Source organism: Heliconius melpomene, chromosome 16 (assembly GCF_056956725.1).
Source record: "Heliconius melpomene rosina isolate 202511_hmr_F chromosome 16, ASM5695672v1, whole genome shotgun sequence".
Classification (NCBI taxonomy): Eukaryota; Metazoa; Arthropoda; class Insecta; order Lepidoptera; family Nymphalidae; genus Heliconius; species Heliconius melpomene.
The window spans coordinates 1,640,427-1,663,481 of NC_140404.1; positions in this window are offsets into that span (position 1 = coordinate 1,640,427).

A 23,055-nucleotide genomic window follows, 5' to 3' on the forward strand; every position below is an offset into this window, starting at 1 on the left:
ACACATCACGCCGTTCACACATCAACTGCATTGAGTCAAGTTTCACTTATCCCTTACTCTCAGCATATAAATAAGTATATTAGTTACGTTGGCCATTTAATGTAGATCAAAACTGTCTTTTCTGTTTTTCATTTTAATAAGTACTTTAGAAGTTGTTACAATATCAAAAAATCCTTGCTGCGAAACGCGCCTCGCGACGTTATGCTTATACAAGCGAGTCCGCCGCGCCCGCCTGCTTACACGTATCGGTGGTTCAGTGGTAGAATGCTCGCCTGCCACGCGGGCAGCCCGGGTTCAATTCCCGGCCGATACATTCTATTTAATTTTCGTTACAGGCAGCCACGTAGTGCTTGCTTTTCATCAGGGACAGAATACCTTCTTCAGCATTAACCACAAGCTCGAAAAAAAAACCCGCCTGCCTTTATAGCAACGAAGATTTAGATGCGTTTGCACTAATTATATTGGATATAATAATTAATATATTGGATAATTCGAGTTGAATGTATTATTTAATGTCATTTAACTATCTAAAAATAGTAATTTAAATATATTTTAATAAGTACTTGAAAAGATTAGTAGCACAGATTTAAAATTACAGTACCTACTAAAAAATCCTTGCTGTGTAAAACAATTGGAAAATCCTTATTGAAACTACGAAAATGCGGGTTGCATTAGGGTTTAATTAATTTTCACATTATCTTAAGTGCTTTGCAAACATACGAGTACATTATATGAATAATACAGTAGTAAAAGCGGGCGAAGCCGCCATAGGGTCGCTAGTTTACAATAAATAAACTTTAAAATATACTTGTACGATTTTTTCAGTTCGATATCAAGATATTAAAGCTTTTTTTTTTAGATTTTTAAATTTTTTGTATAATAATGCTTTTATTTAAATGTTAAACAGCAATCGTGGCGCTGTGGGTGATTATCTATATTTTTTGTTGTTAAGTTCACATTTACCAGGACAGGTAAAGGAAACCTGATAACCTAGTGTTAAAAACTCCGCTATCATTAAGACACTTCCGTTCCTCACTTTTCGCAGAATCTGGAGCTAATGCCACGCCTTGCTTCGACACTCAAGTGAAGAAACGAAAACATTAAATATTCCATTTCCTCGAATGGTAACTCACAACTTGTCACGTATGTTAGCGGTAGTATTCATTATGAGTTTATAGTAAAAATGTGAATATGATTAATTAGAATGAAACGAAATGTGTAAGTTGCGTATTTAAATAAAGAGAAGTTGTTATGATATTATTATGACTGAAGATAAAAATATAAATGAAGTACTTTTATTAATATATAATAATGTTAGCTGTAGAATTCATTATGAGTTTATAGTAAAAATGTGAATATGATTAATTAGAATGAAACGAAATGTGTAAGTTGTGTATTTAAATAAAGAGAAGTTGTTATGATATTATTATGACTGAAGATAAAAATATAAATGAAGTACTTTTATTAATATATAATAATGTTAGCTGTAGAATTCATTATGAGTTTATAGTAAAAATGTGAATATGATTAATTAGAATGAAACGAAATGTGTAAGTTGTGTATTTAAATAAAGAGAAGTTGTTATGATATTATTATGACTGAAGATAAAAATATAAATGAAGTACTTTTATTAATATATAATAATGTTAGCTGTAGAATTCATTATGAGTTTATAGTAAAAATGTGAATATGATTAATTAGAATGAAACGAAATGTGTAAGTTGTGTATTTAAATAAAGAGAAGTTGTTATGATATTATTATGACTGAAGATAAAAATATAAATGAACTACTTTTATTAATATATAATTTTAAAATAAATATTGTCAATATGATTTAGTAATTTGACTTCAATTAAATATTTTTTTTTATATTTTGATATTCATCCTTATGAAAATAAATATAATAATCACTTTTAGCATTTTATCTAAATGGAGATTATAGTTTACTGTATAACATGTAATTATTCGCTGTTTATAATTAATCTTATCTACATTTTGGTTCTCTTATTTTATCTGATATTGCTCGCAAAAATTATCCTATTTAATATAGAAAAATGTTTAGTTATTTCATAGAATCGATATCTATGTACGCACGCACGGAATTTAGGTACTTTTCCCAATACAAAGAATATCCTGTAGTTATTTCTACTTCGCTTGAACCAATAATTTCAAGATTTTTTTATTCTAGTAATAAATTCAAAATATTTTTTATTCAAATTTACTATCACAAGCACTTTTGAATCTTCGACTGAACATATAGACAAAAAGCTACCACCGGTTCGGAAGGCAGTTCTGCTAAGCAGAGTAGGCAAGAATCTCAATAGTTGCTCTTTTCAAAGTCAATGATAAAGTTTACTGTTACATTAGCTGGCATCTATCCTGCCTGACATTCAATAGACATTAATTCCATACATGCTTATCCTCTAAATATTCTTGTACACTGTAATAAGCTTTACTTATTAGACTTTTTTTTTTACAATTACTTAAAATTTTGTAGTGGTAAACTTAGAAAATACACTGAGGAATTTTATTATATACACGTATACCTACTCAGACAAATAAAAGATTTATTAATTTTTTGGAGGCGAAAACTTGGCGTAACAAGCTTATCTTTATTTCTCGTTCCTGTCACTATTTTTACTATGGCAGTGTTTATTTAGTAGGACAAAGAGAATATTATAATAATATACAAATATGTCTCCATTTATTCTTTTGATTATTTATATTTTCTCACTATTTCTATCGATAACTGAAAATAATTTCATAAATATATTTAATAAATATTCGTATAGTTCAAGCAGGTGAAACCGCGTCCGAGTCCGCTAGGAATATATCTTTAATTTCACTACACTTCTCTTCTGAAATAGAACTTCGTGATAAAACGTCAACATGCATCATCCGCTCTGCTATTACGGTGTTCAACAATAACACGGCATTCTTGCATTATAATATACCACCGGGCACTTGTAGGTAATAAGTCCCGTTTACTCATAGCGCTACGAAAATGCAGAGTAATCAGTGATCACTTTTACCTTACACTAACAACTACAGTAACCAATAACAACAACGTCTACAGGTATAGTGCTTCGCGGTTCAATAATTCGACATTTTACCGTATGAAGTTTAAATTTGTCACTGTCCCCTATTAATATTATGGACTTCAACGAATATAAAAATTTTATTTGTTTTGTAAATCATTATATACATTTTTACAGAAAGTATGTCCAATTAAGGTAGATACTTTTAAATAGAAAATAACAACTACTAAAAAATTTACGTCCGCACTTATTTACTTGCAATCTTGAACCAAAATCACCTAACGGCGCTTCGAGCGTGGTAGTTGAGGACCAATCACATCGTCAATGTCACGTATGGAGAACACACGAAGGAGATTGTACAGTAAAAAAAAAAGACACAATTACACACAATTACACATTAAGATAATACATGTCAAAAAGTAGTCTAGTCACAGCACTGCCTTCACCTATAAAATTAAAACATTTAGTTCGAAATCAACGTAGGTTATTGTATTGACACCATTAGCGTGACTTAACGTTTGTAATATTTATCATAAGTATCATTATTAATACTACTATTGGAATCATATACTAAATTTCGTTTATAGCAATCTTGTTTCATGGCCTAATTTAAAACAATAGTTACTCGTTTGAATTAGTCAATTACATTTGATACTGGTATAGCATTTGATAATGAAAATGTTATTACAATTAAAACACCTTAATTCTTGAAAATTTATCATATTACTACAATTTGAAGCTCTGTTACTTGTATTGTTATCAATATTTTTCAACCGGTTATACTGTATAAAGTCATTGAGTAATTAAATAAATTAAAACTTGTTCAAGTTCTTTGAATGTGCAAGTTCCCGCTCCCATTCTTATAAATTTATCATGGCATGTATTAACATCCTACCGCCTTAATATCCTTAATTTCACTTTTTTTTTATTAAAATCATTTTATCATAATAATTTTCTAAAGATTGATCAATTTTATACCTAATTTTTAGCATATCCGTTAAAAGATCACCGTAATTTCATTTAATAAAAACGCTAATCTTAATGTTTGTGTCCATTCTTCCCAAGAAAATAACAATGTGGGTAATCCTTTGAACCACTTTCTTGTCGTTCAATTTTTTGGCCATAATGACATTTAGGATTAAAACACTAAATAAAGCAGGAAAATTATTGTGAGGGTAAATATCTCGCACATGATTATTACTAGTAGATAACGATACAACTTCGCTTACGTTTTAGATTTCCCCATTTTAAGTATAAGCAAATGTAGTATTATAGTGATTCAAACCAGCATATAAATTTAAATATAACAAATACCCTAATAAGAAACAATTACTTAATAAAAGTAACCACAAAAGTAAAAATAATAAGAAGAACAATAGTCACTTGTGAACAACATAATTCCATTGAAAAAAAAAAATATACAATATAATATAACACTTCTAACCTTCAGTTTTTAATGGGCGTTATTTAGTCCTGCGACCCGCTTCTGAAATGAAAGAGACCTCTACTCACTGGGTAGATCAATTATAAACCTTCACTCTTTAAATCGCTTTATTATGAACACTTTCTACTTAGCACTGATACTTAAACACTTATCACTTAAACTATCACTTAATAACGTTTGCTTAGAGCTTGCTGGCAGTATTACAACGTCGGGAAAACTGTGCTCATTTCTGTTTTTGGGGTGTTTTTATAGGTTACAATTTCCCTCCAAAACTGAGCTTACCGGATGTATCTCATATTCATAATTCACAATAATATAACATATTTCATATTAAAAATATTTAAATTAATCTTATTAGCAATACTTATTTTTAAATAACAATCTTTATTTTTATTAGTAAAAGTATTTCATTTAATTTATAATCTTATAACAATATCATAGTAACTTCCTATAGTTTTAACAATATAATGTACAATCACTATCAAAAAATATTTAATTGAAGTCAAATTACTAAATCATATTGACAATATTTATTTTAAAATTATATATTAATAAAAGTAGTTCATTTATATTTTTATCTTCAGTCATAATAATATCATAACAACTTCTCTTTATTTAAATACACAACTTACACATTTCGTTTCATTCTAATTAATCATATTCACATTTTTACTATAAACTCATAATGAATTCTACAGCTAACATTATTATATATTAATAAAAGTACTTCATTTATATCTTTATCTTCAGTCATAATAATATCATAACAACTTCTCTTTATTTAAATACGCAACTTACACATTTCGTTTCATTCTAATTAATCATATTCACATTTTTACTATAAACTCATAATGAATACTACCGCTAACATGTATACCACACGCTGACCTCTTTTATCCTATGGTCTTTCTCACGCCTGAAATTATTTAAATAAACAGAGAGAAAGAGAGGAGATTATAAAGTTATAATTAATAACATAAATGCACTTGCATAATTTACACTCAACGCGCCTACAAACTATAAATCCAGTAGACATTAACTGCAGCTACTTAATTAGATACTACCGACTGCTGTGAGGGCAAGATGATTTGTCAAAGATTAAATATAGAATAGAAACGACAGACATTGCCGCCAGTCGTGGCGTAGGGGCACAAAATGCAGTACACAGGTAGTGGGTTTGATTCCCACTCGAGGAAATGAAATATTTAATATTTTCATTTTGTCGCTCTGGTGTAAAGGCAAAGGTTTAAGTCGCGGTGTTAGGTTCCGCCGTTCAACAAGTAATGTCTCCAAAATTCAGCGGAAAATGAGGAACAATGTGTCTCAGCAATAAGTTCCCTATGCCTATCCACAATATTACAAATATTAAAAGATACACAATATTAAAAGATCATTGAAGTGATAGTGTGAATTAAGAATGGTAAAAGGATGTTAGTATTTTTTAGCTTCACGCTATTTCATAAATAGCAGGGTCAATAGGTATAGGTATAGGATCCTGGGCATCTAGTGTTATGACACTCTATTCTCATTAAGACACTTCCGTTCTCTATTTTCATGGATACAGCATGAAACAAAAAGAAATAAAAATATCTATATGTGAAAATAACATTTTCACATAAACACAATTAGTGCTTCGGAAAGTTAAAATTTACTTTATGTTATTGTTGTCTGGTTTCCAATATGCGCGTAATAAGGGAAAATTTATTTATGACTTGCTCAGTTTTATGGCGCTTGGGAGTTCAATTGTTATACAAATTGTACCTACAAGATATTTTGTTGGTTAACTTCGAAAATATTACTTGGTTATTATTTTCATTGAATAAAACAAGTTTGGTACTTACGTAGATTTAGATTTACTTGAAAATTAAAAACATAATCGCAATAAACGTTTATTTTTTTTTCTTTCCTTGAGAATTATATAATGTGTTTTTTATTTATTATACAGTTCTTTAAAATTTGTATTTATATTTTTTTGTACATTCACGCTTTAGTCCGCATAAAACGGCGTTAAGTTCCACCACTCAACACGCTATACCTCCAGAATTCTGCGGTAAATGGGGAACGAAGTGTTTTAACACTAGGTCTTTTCAGCGTGAAGCAGAAAAATAAATAATTATACAGAATACAATATTCTTTGACAACTTCTCTCAAGACAAGTGACGGTAATATTTTGCTCTAAGTAGACGACAACAGACAGAGATTAGTTGGTGTATTGTTATGTTAATTATGAATTTAGTTTATTACTTACTAAATACGTCTCTGTTTATTCGCCTCGCCTACAGCAGGGTAAGACACTCCGCTCCCCACTTTCCGCCGAATTCTGGAGGCATTGCGTATTGAGTGGCGGAATTCAACTTTCCCTTTGAAATATATGAAAATATGAACCTCTCCACGTCTAGACCGAATTTGACACATTTGAGGCCGCGCTCGTCAAACTCATTCGCTTAGGTGAGATCGGAACCTAAATACTTAAACAGTATGTTAAATAATATTATTCTTATTCTATATTAATATTTGAATTATACAACTGTTTTATAGTCATGATGTACCCGTCATCTAAATTAATTACACTACAGGGTGTGCTTTCATTACAAAGTAATAGCATATGGCTATACATAGGACCTTATTTTACTTTACTTAGATTAATTTTCTTACATTTCTAATAGAATAATAACGTTTTTTTTAGCTTTATCCTGGTATCCAGTACATCGCACGGTACGCAGAGGGAATCTCTAGTGTTAATACACTTCTGTTTCTCATTACGACATTTCCCGTTGGCGTAATTTTTTCTTATATTACGGACTATAAACTTATATTTGTAGTTATTTTTTCATACAAAATGAGTGCATATGTCTGCAAACTTAATTTAGTTGACTTTCATAAGTTGTATTCTTTCTCTACAATTCTGATATTATAAGGAACCTTCGGTAGCCGAATCCGCGCTTGACCTGTTTTTTTTAATATATAAAGTAAACTATCGATCAAAAACCTCAATAACACTTCCAATGCTTGAACAGTAACCATTCAATTTATATAATAAAATATTTGAAAGTATGTATTAATTACTTAAATGGACTATGTCAAATATTTGTGGACTCAATTTTTAAACTATGTTCAAAATTTTATAACCATCGCTTCACTACAAGTGTTTTTATACGGTACAGAGTAGAAGAGGTTATTGTAAAAAATTGGGTGTTCATTTTTAATAAAACGAAAGTAATTAAATAGTAATTGATAATTCATCTGAGGTCGTGGTGGTACAATGGATTAGCGTCTAAGTTTGAGTGCAATAGTATTGGATTCGATGCTTAGTAGAGACACTTAATAATTTACATGTTTAATACCGCTATTTAACACGCAATACCTCGCATTTACGTGAAACAATATTTTCAATAAAATCTGGGTAGTAAAATTTCAATTAGTAAATCCAGTAGGTAGTCTGTGCGACTAATTTAATTATTATAACCACAACCTATCCACTCACTTAACGTTTGGTCGGAATTTTCAATGCCTTTTCAATTATGCAATGCATTTGGTAATATAGGTATCTACCTATTACAGGTAGAAGGTTTTCAAGGTAGTTAAGAATATATGTACGAGTATATGTGATTTATATGTTTCGAATAATAGTTTTCATTATATGAAAATCTCTCGAAAATGCGGCGGAGAGTAGGGAACGGAGTAAAGCGTGAAGTTAAAAAAAATATCATATATGAAAATAATATTACATTTAATAAATATTTTCATTAATAATTAAATTTTTTTGTGTTATAATGGTTTAATATGTTGTATCTTTATAGCTTATGTTATTTTTAGTTTTAACATCAAATTTTCAGGACGGCGGTATGGCGTCTGTAAATGCGACAGTCGTTAGTTCGATTCCCACTTGAGAAATAAATTATTTTCATTTCCTCGCTTTCTTCTTCTGGTTTTAACACAAGCGCGCAAGCGCGCCGTTGACTTCCACCATTCCGCAAGCATCTCTCAAGAATGAGGGAAAAAGTGAGAAATGAAGTGTATTTAAACCAGATTCTCCTGGTGTTGAGACACTAGACCTGTCTTCCTATAAGCTACAAAATGACATCTTGGAACCCAAAATAGAATGTGTAAGAGATATAATTACTTCTCATTGTCTATGTTTCAGTTCGATCGTTGGATACCTATGATTAAAGTAAAACTATCCTTTGTCTTATTTTATTGCAAGCAAATATATACTTTATTACATTTTAAAATAAGTCGAAAATTTAAATGAATAAGGTTTATTTGATATAACATGTCAATGAAAGAACGAGTTCAGCAGAAAATGTAATTAATTCAATTGATTAAAAGTTTTAAGCTTACAATTAACCATAAAGAGAATTGAGTTTCCTCTTTGTTATTGCAAATGTCATATTTTGCTTTGCATAATTAACTTTAGTTCTATTGTTAGGTCAAGATTTTATTTAGTTTTCATATAAATACATAGTATTTATATGCATACATATTTTCTAACCAATTTTAAAAAGGAAATGCTTTTTTTTTTGTTTTCATATAATTTATATTTTCTACTAAAAAGTAAGCAAGATTTTTGATAAATAATTAATCTAGTGCGAAATAAGATTTTAAAAAACAATGTATATGTATTATAATATTTATACTTTTTCATTTCTATGTAATTTGTAAATGTTATGAAATCAAACTTATGAATCAAAATATTTACTTCAAGCAAGATTCGAATACACTACCCATTAGCAATGTAACATTCAATTATAACATATAGAAAACGCTTCATTCACAAAAAATATCGTATTTACGGAAAAGCTAACGTATAACATTAAAGAGTTATAGAGCAGGCGTGGAAACATAAACATGTCAGTGGAAGAAAAAACAAGAATTAATAGCGATTCTACGTATTTTTTGTTCTACTATAAAAAAACTATATTACTTTTGTACTGTATGAATGTATTAATACGTAGAGTGGTTTCATTTAGTGTCTTTTAATATTCTTTTTTGTAATTGTTCAGCGGTAGGTAGTCAAAATTTAATAAAAAAAAAATATCTCAGAGATACAGAGAGTATGGAAACTTATAGCATTTTTCATTCTATTCTACACAGTCTTGCCCGAGAAAGAAAATGAAAACTATTTATTCCCCCTTTTTGAATAGAACTCGTTATCACCGTGTTTGAGCCAGACGCTTACCCACTTTCCCATAATGGCCTCATATAATACACCTATAATATTTTTTCTAAGAATTGGATCGATTCTGACTACAATTAGGAGAGTTCGTACATGAAAGCATTGTCCATCTTGTGGCATAAACAGAAGTGACCGGTTATTGTCATGGAAATGGGTAACTGACGTAACTATCAACGTTTCGCTCTTATCTCGATGCTAAGATGTCAGTTAGTGATTAGTGGGTTCTTATTTATGGTAAAGATGAAGGTTACACGTTTAATTCGAAATATATATACGTATTTTCTAATATATAAAACGTGTAAGATGAACAATATACTCAGAAATAATCTCACAGCTCACAGCTCTCGCTGAACCCAGAATGTTGAAATTTTGTAGATAGGGTCTTTGTAGGGGGTAAGTGAATTTAAAAAAATATTTTATTTCTTCGAGTGGGGATTAAACCCACCACCAGTCGCGTTTACAATCACACACTTGGGCTCCTGCGCTACTACTGACCTCATAATATAACAGATATAACGTTATAATTTAATAATAAAAAACAAATTAAAAACATAAAAAAACAAGTGTACATTTACAAACACTATAACAACAAATGCATATAAACGATAGTTTACGTAAATGAAAGGACTATGACTATGCGAGTATGCACGGTAGCGACAAATAAGCTTACGCCCAAGCTGGGGATACCGTTTGTCATACAATTAGGTGCCAGCGTGCTCGCAACCTTGTTAGCTTCCGTTTGGATGTAGATGTACTGGATAAATCTCTTAATGGGTTTTTTTTTAATTTGTTTTTTTTTTTTAGTTTTGTATATGTGTATTTGGCAAATGTATTATAATTGACAACGATAGACATCTATGTAAAAAAGTGGCAATGAATTCTTTTCACTTCTCAGCCCTAGCAAGACGAAAATTTTTATACGTTTTCTTAATAAGTATTTTTCTTTCCTAAGTGTAGAATAACACTTTTGAACATATTAATAAATATTTTAAGTTTTTTATTCTCCCTTGCCAAACGATTAAAAAGACGAAGTAATTATTTTTGGGTAGCGAAAATCTCGCTACAAAGATGCTATTAATATAAATAAGTTGTAACAAGCATATAAGAATTTCGACTAGCTCGATAAGAATTTAGAATTCAGAGCATTCGACGGTTTCCAAAGAGGCGCGGGTTCAAATCCCACTATGTTAAAATTTTTATACGTTTTCGTATTTTTCTTTTATAAATGTGGAATAACACTTAAAAATATTAAAAAAATATTGTTAATTAGTTGAAGACACATCTATTAAAAACATATCTACGTAAAGTATAGCCATAAAATTTCTCAGCTTAGTTCTCACACTAAAAACCAAGTTGTAAAATATTTTTACAGAGTGAAAATTAAGTTTTAAAATGCTTTTGTGTAACGAAACGGAATTTTAACGGTACCATAATTATCGCAGCAGTAACTGCTCTTTGTGCCGCCGAAAATCAAACGAGGCTTAATTTGTTAAACAACTCGATTCCCACTCGAGAATTTCACTCGTAATATTTAAATTCTTTGCTCTTAGAGTTGAGTTGAGAGTTTGAAACGGATACATACAGGGTGGAAGAGGCCGCGCTTCTTTAATTGAAACTGCATATAGGGTAAAATATTTCAAAACCGGAGCTAAAGAAATTAATCAAGATGCCTCAACAATTTGGACGTAGGATTTTTTTTTCATTTCACGATTTTTCTCCATACCAGTATTTCGTGTCACGCACACATACACATACTACTACAAAAATACTACTAAGCGTTGCCAAACTTCTACTTTTCATTCGTCAAAACATAACCGAACGAGAAAGAACGATATCTCGCGTTCTTTTTCACGCAATTACCTATTTATTATAAATCTAAATAACGTTCTAAGCTCTCACTAAAATTGTTTAATAAAATTTCAATTTTAAGTCAATTTATTATATCACCTTTATTATGAAATTATTTAGAAATACTGCATGGTTATTGAACCACCCACAAAATTATATTCAAAATTTTTAACACACAAAATGATATTGAACTACGATAGATAGGTACTTACATTGAACATTAGTTTTACATCGTCGTTGGCGCATTCTCCTTTTACTACCACTAATATTTACATCATAAGTAATATTAAAAACTCAACATTTGTTTGAAATGTCTTAAAAGAATGTTTGTTTTGATAGTACACTCAAATACTGACACACAATAGTTTCACATTTGAGAAAAATACTCAGTAATCACATCATCACGATCACGAAACATTCATCACGATTTTAGGAATCCGATTAATGATAAAATTAATATTAAACAACATCCAAATAATTTAAAACACTTAATAATTATTCAACGTCTAAAGTCGAACAAAATAATGTAAATACAACAGAAGTTAGCCGTTCCGCGGCTGTTCCGCGGCTATGTTCTGTTCTTACACAGATAATTAAAAACATTGTAATAGTTGCCACTAACTAAAATACTTCTCGAACATACTTTTAAATTTTTTATTAATATTTTCATTATTATTTATATTTGTTTAATTATTTTGATAGAAAATCGTATAAAAATTAAATAGAAACGAGTCTTATAATGTTAATGTTATGTCTTTTTTCTTTTATTAATTATTACTATAAACATAATTATTAAAACATAAATCTTATGCATTTTATGTCCTAAAATAATAATTATAATTCTTGTATATGTGCAATAAACACTTTTTATCTTTATCTTATCTTATCTTAAATGAAAACTAGTATTCAGATTTTGAGGTAAAATATTTTTTTTATAAAATCAGAACTGGTTTTTGATTTAATCAAATAGTAATTGATATATCTAAGCATTTACATATTTAGCGGAAATAGTAATGAGAATTTTATAACATATTAAGAAATTGACAGTTTCAGTAAGTGGTACTTGTAATTTCGTAATTTCGTGGTTTTAGGGACACGGTATTGAATAGAAAGTATCGATACTGTACTCATGAGTAGTATCGAAAAAAAAGTATCGTACCCTCAAAAATATCGATACTTTGAAATATCGAGTACTGTTTTTAGAGCGTAATGCAAATATGTAGCACGTCAATGTCAGTTAGCAGGTAACGTCTTTGTAAAAAATAACAAAATATTTTTTTTAAGCCACTTACTCATAAAACTATCAACACGAAAGTATCGATGTTTTGAAGTATCGAGTACTTTTCTTGTTGTTGTTGTTCTTTAATTATGGCGATCCGAGCGTGCCAGTTCAGCACTAATCACTTCGCCAATGTCACGATACTTTTTTTTAAGAACTAATGCGCATACGTTAAAAAATCAGTCAGTAAGTAAGTAACAAAAATAAAAAAATATATCAATCCCATTCCTCCTCCTTACAATCGTTTAATAATAAAAAACATTCGAGCCGTTTCTGTGATAGGCTCTTTCGGGATTTTTTTCAGAGTAGGTATTAGTAGTAGTGTAACTAATTTATGTACTCATTACTATTATAATTATTATGAAATAGTAATTAGAGAATAATTTACAATGTTACAAATATTCTCTAATTACGATTTATGATCCTCGCATACAGAGGACTCCAAAGGAAGATTGCGTGTCTGTGAGATGTTGCTATCATAATTATGAGCCGAAAGGCCAAGTTAGTTGGATAATTTAATCGATACGATATCTATTAAAAAGTACTTGATTAGTACAAGTATCGAATACAAAATTATCGGTTTCGAATGGCAATGTACTCGATACCACAAAGTATCAATACTTTTTTGTGTCTACGTATTTTGCTTTATAACTAAAGTTGGGTTACATACAAAAATTGGAGGTCTCGAGCTTTTTCTGAAATTCAAGCTCAACGATTATGTTTCCCTGCTGACATCGATGTTATGTTTTATTTAATGTAACATCCTTATTTGAACTGTTAACACCGATGATCATCGGGGGCTTCCCTAAGCTAAAGTACCTATACGTGACTGTCGGCTTGTCTGTGTTAAATTATTTAGTTTTTTCTTGTGTATCGTGTATCGTGTATTCGTGTGTATTTTTATCGTGTTTTTATTACTATTTGTATTATCATTATTTGTGTTTTTGTGATATTTACTTTACGAATTTGGAAAATTCTTTTTTTTTAACTTTTAGTTAGTGTTTTTTATTTTAAAATGGCGTATTCTTATTTTACTGCTACGGAGTATATGGATATGATTTTAATTTATGGAGAATGTGGACAAAATGGAGCTCTCGCAGTACGAACATACCAAGAAAGGTATGGTGATAGTCGTAGATGTCCATCAGATTATCGTACGATTGTAAAAGCTGTACAAAGGGGCCGAGAAAACCAACCATTAGTGCCACACCAAGAGGTTGTTTCGTCACAGGAATTACCAATAGTGCGAGAAATGGAAATTTTAAATTATATCCAAAGAAATCCTACGACCAGTTTACGCAGAACAGCTAATCAATTCCAAGTTAGCCACTTTACGGTACACAAAATTTTAAAACGAAACAAACGTCGTCCGTTCAAATACACAAAAGTTCAGGCTTTATTACCAAGAGACATGCCTATCAGAGTAGCATATTGCCAATGGCTGTTAGACAATGTCATCATCGACTCAGATTTTGTATTTAACATTTTATGGACTGACGAGAGCACTTTCACTCGCAATGGCATTTGGAACCCGCAAAATTTTAGATATTGGAGTGAACAAAATTTACATCTAAGTCGAGAAGATAAACATCAATACAGATTTGCTGTCAATGTATGGGCTGGAATTCACAGAAATACAATAATAGGGCCAGTTTTTATTGACGGCAACTTAAATACTCAGAAATTTTTAGAACTCATACGCGGATCCGTAACAGAATATGTCGACCAGATCCCCCTAGACGTATATCGTAAAATGTGGTTTCAGTTAGATGGAGCACCCGCACACTCTGGAATGCTTGCTAGAAACACGCTCGCGAGCATATTTGGAGAAGAATGGATCGGAAGGTATGGACCTCGGCGGTGGCCTGCCCGTTCCCCAGACCTCACGCCGCTTGATTTTTTTTTGTGGGGGCAAATAAAAAATGAAGTTTATGCGTCAGAAGTCCATACAGAAGACGAGCTCCGGCAAAGAATTATGAGTGCTTTTGATAAAATTAAAGACTTAGCCGCGCAGGGGGATCTACTGAGTAAAGTAAGAAATAATTTGCTACGCAGATGCAATTTATGTATTAATAAGCAAGGGGGACACTTCGAAAATTTGAAAACCTGATAGAAAAAAATCAATAAAAGTGTGCGTTGCGTTGATTTAACATCGGCTCGCCGCCTACATACCTACGCTAGTTGCTGCGACTCGATTTCTTGAATGAAGCGTGTGCGACGTTGCCGCTTTGACAGGTAAGTGTGTGAGTGATAATATTACACTTTACAAATGGCGTTATTTTTTAAAACGATTATTTTATTATTTATTTTGTTTGAAAAAAAAACTTTTTCATTTTTGGGAATTATTTTTTCTGAATTATATTAGGCTTTTATAGAGTAGTTAAAACTGTGGTTTCATTTAAAGTGGTGCTTTCAATTCCACCCTGTATACTTTTAAAAAACTAAAAACAAACACGCTTTTCTACGCCAAAGAATACAAGTGCTATAGAATATGCTCGGTTTACTAGACCTCTGAAGAGTTCCAATATTCAGATCTTGGCTCCATCATCACACCAGCTGGTTGATACCGTAATATTATATTGTCACTTAAGCTACTGCAAAGTTTCTTGAGGATACAATTATAACAAGGCTATGTCTAGCTTTGGCATAGAAAAATATTATATTAACTTATATTTTTAAAGTAAATATACCTTTTATCTATCACATATTTATCCATACCTATATTATAAATTCGAAAGTAACTCTGTCTGTCTGTCTGTCTGTCTGTCTGTCTGTCTGTCTTTTCCGCAATCAGGGCCAAACCGCTAATTTAATTGTGATAAAATACTCATATAGAGATACTTGAGGGTCCCGGGATGAACATAGGATACTTTTTTTTTCTCATATTTGTAATATTTTCGTTATATACCAATATATTAAAATAATTAATTTGACAAGGAATTTATTCCGCCATGTTAATAACAATCGTCGCTACGCGTTGCTAAGCAACGGCTTGCAAAGTTTGCTGATTTAAGAAAACGTCACCCACAGTGAGTTTGCTTAATGCATAGATGGTGCGCGCCGATATAGATTTATACAAATCTCTTTATACAAATCATTAACAAAAATTAGATGATTTCTATAATTTGATATTCATCCTTATGAAAATAAATATAATAGTCACTTTTAGCATTTCATCTAGATGGAAATTATAATTTACTGTATAACATTCTAATAAATAATTAAGATGTGACTGATTCCAAATGACCTAGCCTTCGGGCGGCATAGTATAAGTATGACCGACGCGAACGGGCGGATGACTTTGATGATTTTGTAAATTTTTATAGATTTTCGAATTACTATTATTTTTTATGTAATTATTTGCTGCTTATAATTAATTTATCTCAGTTCGGTTATCTATACCGATGTTATACACTTAAAATATCGTAATTTTAATCATTTGAGATTTTATTTAATATTGTTCGCAAAAACTAATAATTATTTAATATAGAAAAATGTTTAGTACGCGCGCACAGCAAACTTTAGGTTTTTTTTTCTAATATTAAGAATTTCCTTTAGTTACTTTTACTTCTTTGGTTTGTTCATTTCGGTTACTCAGATATTTTTTCTAATAATAAATCTCCACTTATTATTATTTTTTAACTTATTTTAATGATTTAGGCTTATATTTTCGCGGGCGTAGCCGCGTCCGGGTCCACTAGTTCTATTATATTTTAAGTAATATACGAAAGCTATCACAGCAGCAAAGTGTAATACAAACTTGGTTGTTGCTTTGTGAAACCGTACACAGCGCTGAGAACTTAGTGTACTCTTACTAGTGTAGGAGTAAAACTAAGTAAAGTTGTCGCCACCGACGTCCGTCGCTAGTCTCTTCAAACAGTGTTTGTTATTTTAGATTATTTGTAAATAGCTTTGGACAAGAAAATCTATCTTTAGAGACAATTCGGTGTAAAAATAAAGAAATTTCTATGTCTACAGGATATATACTATTATTATAATGTTGAATAGGTAGCGGCCAGGCACAGGAGTACGACAGATCGTGCGTTCGGTTCCCACTCGAGGAAATGAAATAATTAATATTTTCACTTATTTGCTCTGGCGTCGAGGCAAAGCGCGGTTGAGTTTTAAGATTTTTATACAAGATTAATTATTTTTAGTGGGTTTAATGCTTAAAATAAATATGTTACAAGGAAGAAAAGAAAAACAAGCTGAGATTTTCCCATATATTTCTTCCACTTATAATGTAGGACACTTTCATCCTCAATTTACAAATTGTTCAAAACGCCAAGATAGCTAACAACATAAAAAAAATTTTTAGCTTAACACTTTATCCCATAAAGAGAGAAAAAATCTAGTGCTAAGGCACTCCATTTCATCTGAAATTGAAATTGACTCCCCATAGTGTCAAAAAAAAAATAGTATGACAAAACAAATATACCTTTTTACAGAATCAAAACACAATCAATAAATTTAAAAACTAATACTAGCTCCAATCATATTTTATAAAATTCTTTCATTTTTTATACACAAAAACATAAGAGAAACATCAATTTAAAAATTCATCATATTTTAATTCAATAAGCTTTTATGTAATCTGGTATGGAAGGATTAATACTGGCTTTCAATGTTCCACAAATAGTAACTGTAGAGCTTATTGACGTACATATGTTGTACGTATTGTGAAATTTCACCAGAAACATAAACGTTTTGTATTTTATATCAATCAGTTGAAATAATATATATTTTTTCAGCTTTACATTATATTCCGCATGTAGAAGGGATGGCAGAGAGAGCCTTGTGTTAAGACACTCTGCTCTCCACGTTTCGGCGATTTCTGGAGCGTGGTGAGAGGTAGAACTCTACACCAGAGCAAAGATTAAAAGAGAAAATATTAAATATATCATTCTCTGGAGTGGGAATCGAACCCCCAAAAAGTCGCATTTTCTGTCACATGCTTGTGCCCTTGCACCACGCCTGACCTAAAGTATTTTTTGAAAAGAATATAATCTATAAATTTTATTATATGTTGAAACTGTACTTTCTGGTCGTTGAAGGCTGCCCAACATGGGAACATAGGAATTTAAGTTAAGAAAGCCATAATATATCAAATTGATATAAAAGAAATCTAACCCCTTCCAATTCTAATAAATCATTGCAAGATACTGTAATACAATCTTCGTATACTAAAACAGATTTATTCACTTTACTAAGTAATTGAAGAGGACTGACATAAGGACATAGTAACTTGATGCAAGATCGGTCAAATTTGATCAACAGTTGACCCCTGCATGCAATACAATTATTGAGGGATAGAAGCCAGGGAGCGGGTGAAATATATAGGCTTAAAATATATCTGAAAAGCGTTCGACCTCTGCGTGAAAATTGCAGCACTCGTATATAAGAGTTAAAAATTTTTTGTTACTTTTTGTTAACGTGTTCTAACACTTAAAATTAACGAGGCCAGAGGTTTGAGAAGCTTTGTTTTATTTGCTTACATTTTATCTCAAGTCCAAATGAATATAGCTATACGGCTTGTGCATTTGAAAATAATCATTTGATGAAATATGGAACTTAAAAAACTTACGGCTAGTAAGCAGTGCAATTGTTCAGCCACTTTCATGGCCCGCAACGTCCGATTCAATTCTCAGTACATTTGCAGACATATGACACTGATAGCGAGCGTGAGTAGTTTACATTTGATTTGTGTGTTTAGTTAGTGCTTAATAGAATACTGTTTCAATATACTAAGATTATATTATTAACCTTTAACTATGGACGTGATTTTTTTATAACATACATATGGACGTCGGGTCTGTCAGACCAGTGTATTTATTGGTTATATTCCGGTTGTTTTTTTAAGGAAGAAGACAATTTTATGTTTTAGTTTACATGAATAGCCTCAAATTAAACAAAATCAATATAAATAAAATCGCTTTTTATTAAAGTTTACGCATCACAACGATTTAAGTAACTTAAAGTCACAATTGCAGTCTTTGGCCACATGGGATGACTCTTAAGAAAATAATACTATAAAAAAAAGACAGATAATAAAATAAATATATTTTTAACAAAATATAAAGTCTAACAAATAAAAAAAATAAAGAAATTACATCTTATGTTATAAAATAAAAATTTTGACAACACCTCAAGATAAGGTATTATTGAACATCGATACACAATGGCTTTCAACATTGTAGGCAAGCAGGAACATTGCAGTCAAAATAAGTATGTGTTGTGTTTCTATATATCTTTTGGGGGCAAAGTGTACATGTTTTTCAAGAACCCAAAACAATTTTTTTAGCTTCATGTTCAATAAATGATAGATCAGATCGCGAAACGCGAGTCAAAGTCATTCTCAATTCTTAGAGTAGTTTAGTACACGAAAAGCGTCTTTTTATTTGATTAAGTGCTATTTTCTTTATAAAATGTCGTCGTCCAATTCTTTTGTTTGATGTTGATTATAAAGTACCGATATTTTTGTCCCTGAAGTGCTAGGTCGATCATTATTTTTTTCATTTTATCATAAAAACTAAAAAAAATTAATCTTTTTTAGGTAAATAATATTTATATTACTAAAATATATAACAAACAATGCAAAATAATATATGATATATAACAATAAAAACATTTGAATACAAATAATACAATTAAAATATCAAAGTATATTTTGTAATATTATAAAAATATATGGAGTTTTGAAATCATTCATGTATGGGAAACATGGACGTCGGGTCTGACAGACCCAGGCCCCGTTTAGAAAGTTAAATACTCACGTGTTTTGAACCCAGAGACACAACCACTGCTATCTACATTCATTTTGTCACTAATTCGAAAGGTACTGAGAGACTCAGTGGCGGAGGTCACCGAGAAGTGGCCGATTTGTAGAATTCGTAGAACTGTCTGGTCTGTCAGACCCGACGTCCATACTTAAAGGTTAAGATTATAGTGAGAATTCGGCGGAGTGTTTTAACACTAGGTTCCCTCTGTCTACCCTGCTGTATCAGCGTGAAGCTGATTTATTTATTTATTTTTTATTTAATAGTAAGAAGAAATTAAGTTTTAAAAATGTGTTGTACATACTTCGAATAGCCCAACTTATATAAATTCAACTATTTTACTTAACTAGCGAAATGCATTTAGCAGTAACGACATAAATCTGAATTAAATTATACAAACAAATTCACTGCATTATTTGTATAAATTAAGAAAACTCTAGGAAATTCGTTGGAAGCGCTGAAACAAACAAAACTAACCAAGTTTACTCTTGAATTTGCTTCAAGACACTCAACTGCAGCAGTAAGCGGTAGAAACATAATTTGTTATAACACGTAAAACATTGTCTTTGCTAGAAAACTAAAATCCTCACTGAAATTACATCTAAATCTACCGCCAGCGCGGTTTCAAAGACTTTAAATAAAAGTACTTTATGGAGTTGTCAGAGGTGCTCAACAATTTATGTTGACGCCTGGCTTTGTAACAATAAAATATAGCGTTTGGACAATCGTGGTATTGCAGTAAACCTTAGTACGGAAGAAGAAGGATCAAGTATTTGGTAATAATACAATTAATGTTTGAAAAGATCGAGCATTTTAGTCTCTTACTTGTAGGCTTTTGTGGGCGATCAGTTGCTATGGCAAATTTCAATAAAGTTAAGTTAATTTATCTTAACAGAATAATAAATCAACAGTTAAAAAGATTATTCTGTTATGTATAGAAATATTTTTAATCAATTTATTGCTTAGATTTCTTTTATTGCTTTTAAAATCAATGATTTTAAACTCTATTAAGGGAACATGGGCGCAGGAATAGTGGGGGTCGGGTGGTACTTGCTTCCAGAATAGTCTGGTGCCTAACCTAGAACTTTAAATAGCAAAAAAATAATAAATATTTTTTAAAAACATAAACATATCAGTTTACAGTTAAAATTATCCCTTAAAATTATCTGTAGATACGCTCTTGGCGAGGAAATAAATGATTTCCATATTCTCATTTAAATTTCACATTTTTTCGTAAGATTAGATGAGATGAGAGTTAACTGGTTCAAGAGTAGGTCCAGTCTGTTAACACTTATGAACTATTGCATTTGTTTTTATTCTTTTTAGTTTTATGATACCCGACCCCAAAAAAAATATTATTGTTTTATTATATCTTTTTCATATTTTTATGCTACGATTTATTAACTTCGAATATTCCTCATATAGTGCTTATTTGAATCTCTTTTTACATTCTACTAACAGTAGGCTACTACTACCATCACGTTATAACATGATCTCGACTAAAAAAATATAATATATGAAAGGTTTCTGATCGCTGGTGTTGAGAAGTCAGTATTAGGGGACAATTCACGCGTATATTGCAATATGTCCGGCTTCGCAGTGGCGACTTTGCGACTTAAGTAAAGCTCAACTTAGGTCAGGTACCTTTTAATATATCTATTACTTTGAAATATAGAACTTATTATATAAAACTAGAACAAATTAATTATTTTTTTAAGGTAACAAATAAAACAGGTGAACAGATTTTTTTAAGGCTACGGTAGTAGGTAGAATGTCTAGAAGTAAACACCGCATTCTCCACCGGCTTAATCCGAAACCTGTGTGTTGCATAACGTAACTTAATAGTAAGTTTTGTTGTACCAGAGTGGGTAAATAAAAAAAAAATGGAACCTAGTGTTAAGATACTGCGTTTTCCGTGAAAACTCTCTGTTTCCCACATTTAACCGAATTCCTGAGGCATTGCGTGTTGAGGGGCGGAACCCAACGCCGCGCTTTGACACGTTATCAGGGTGAGGAAATGAAAACATTAAATATTGCATTCCAAACTGAATCCCGCAACCGTTCAGTCAGACGCTGTTCCACTGCGCCATGATGTGGATGTATGTAGCGTGCAATAACTCATACACATTATAAGAACTAATGTTTCTTGGTACCTACGTTACGAACTATTTAACACAGCGGGTGGTTTTTACCTCATCCTAGGACGTAGGGTATTTATACGTGGAAAAATGTAGTAACGTTAGTATATAAAATAGAGTATATAAAAATATTTATTATTTTTAAAAGCTTTTATTTAACTTGCAATGTATGTATGTGGGTTCGGGTGAAATCTTAGAGCTCAAGTTTGAAGTAGATATCGTCAACCGATTGAGCTGAAATTTTGTATACACGTTTACTTTGGATGACAATGCACGATAAAATATGTGACGTCATTCTAAATGTAATATGGTGGACCATGCAAGATGGCGGAATTGTTATTTTTAATGTACTTATACAATATGGGTATCAAATGAAAGGACTCGTTGAGAGCAACTCAAAAAATAATGTGATGTCATTCTAAATCCCATAAGGAGGAAATCGAAGATAGCCGAGTATTTATTTGGTCTACTTCTACAATATAGATATTAAATGAAATGGGTCGTTGACCGTAACTCTAAAAATAATGTGACGTTATACTAAATTCAATATGGCGGAACATCTATGATGGCGGAATAGTTATTATTTATGCACTTCTGCAATATGGGTATCAAATGAAAGATCTTGCCGAGAACAATTAGAAAAATAATGTGACATCACTTGAAATCCAATAGAATTGACACGATTCAAGTTTTTTGTGCTTTCATATAATGAAATGTATGTTCGTACGATTGAGCTGAAATTTTGTATACACGTTTAATTTGGATGACAATGCACGATAAGGTTTGTGACTTCATTCTAAATACAATATGGCGGACCATCCAGGATGGCGGAATAGTTATATTTCATGAACTTCTATAATATGGGTATCAAATGAAAGGGCTTGTTGAGAGTAACTGGAAAAATAGTGTAACGTCATTCTAAATCCAATATGGCGAACCATCCAAAGTAACAGAATAGTTATTTTCGATGCACTTGTACATTATGGGTATCAAATGAAGGGCTTCTTGAGAGAAACTTGAGAAATAATGTGACGTCATTCTAAATCCAATATGGGGGACCATCCAAGATGAACGAATAGTTATTATTCTTGTAATTCTGCAATATGGATATCAAATGAAAGGGCTCATTGAGAGCAACTCGAAAAATAATCAAACGTCATTCTAAATCCAATATGGCGGACCATCCAAGATAGCCGAATAGTTAATTTTAGTCTACTTCTACAATATGGATATCTATTGAAAGGGCTCGTTGAGAGTAACTCGAAAAATGTGACGTTTTTCTAAATCCAATATGGCAAAACATCTAAGATCGCCATCTTAAAGTCATCGCAAAGTTTGAATTTAATTAAATATTGA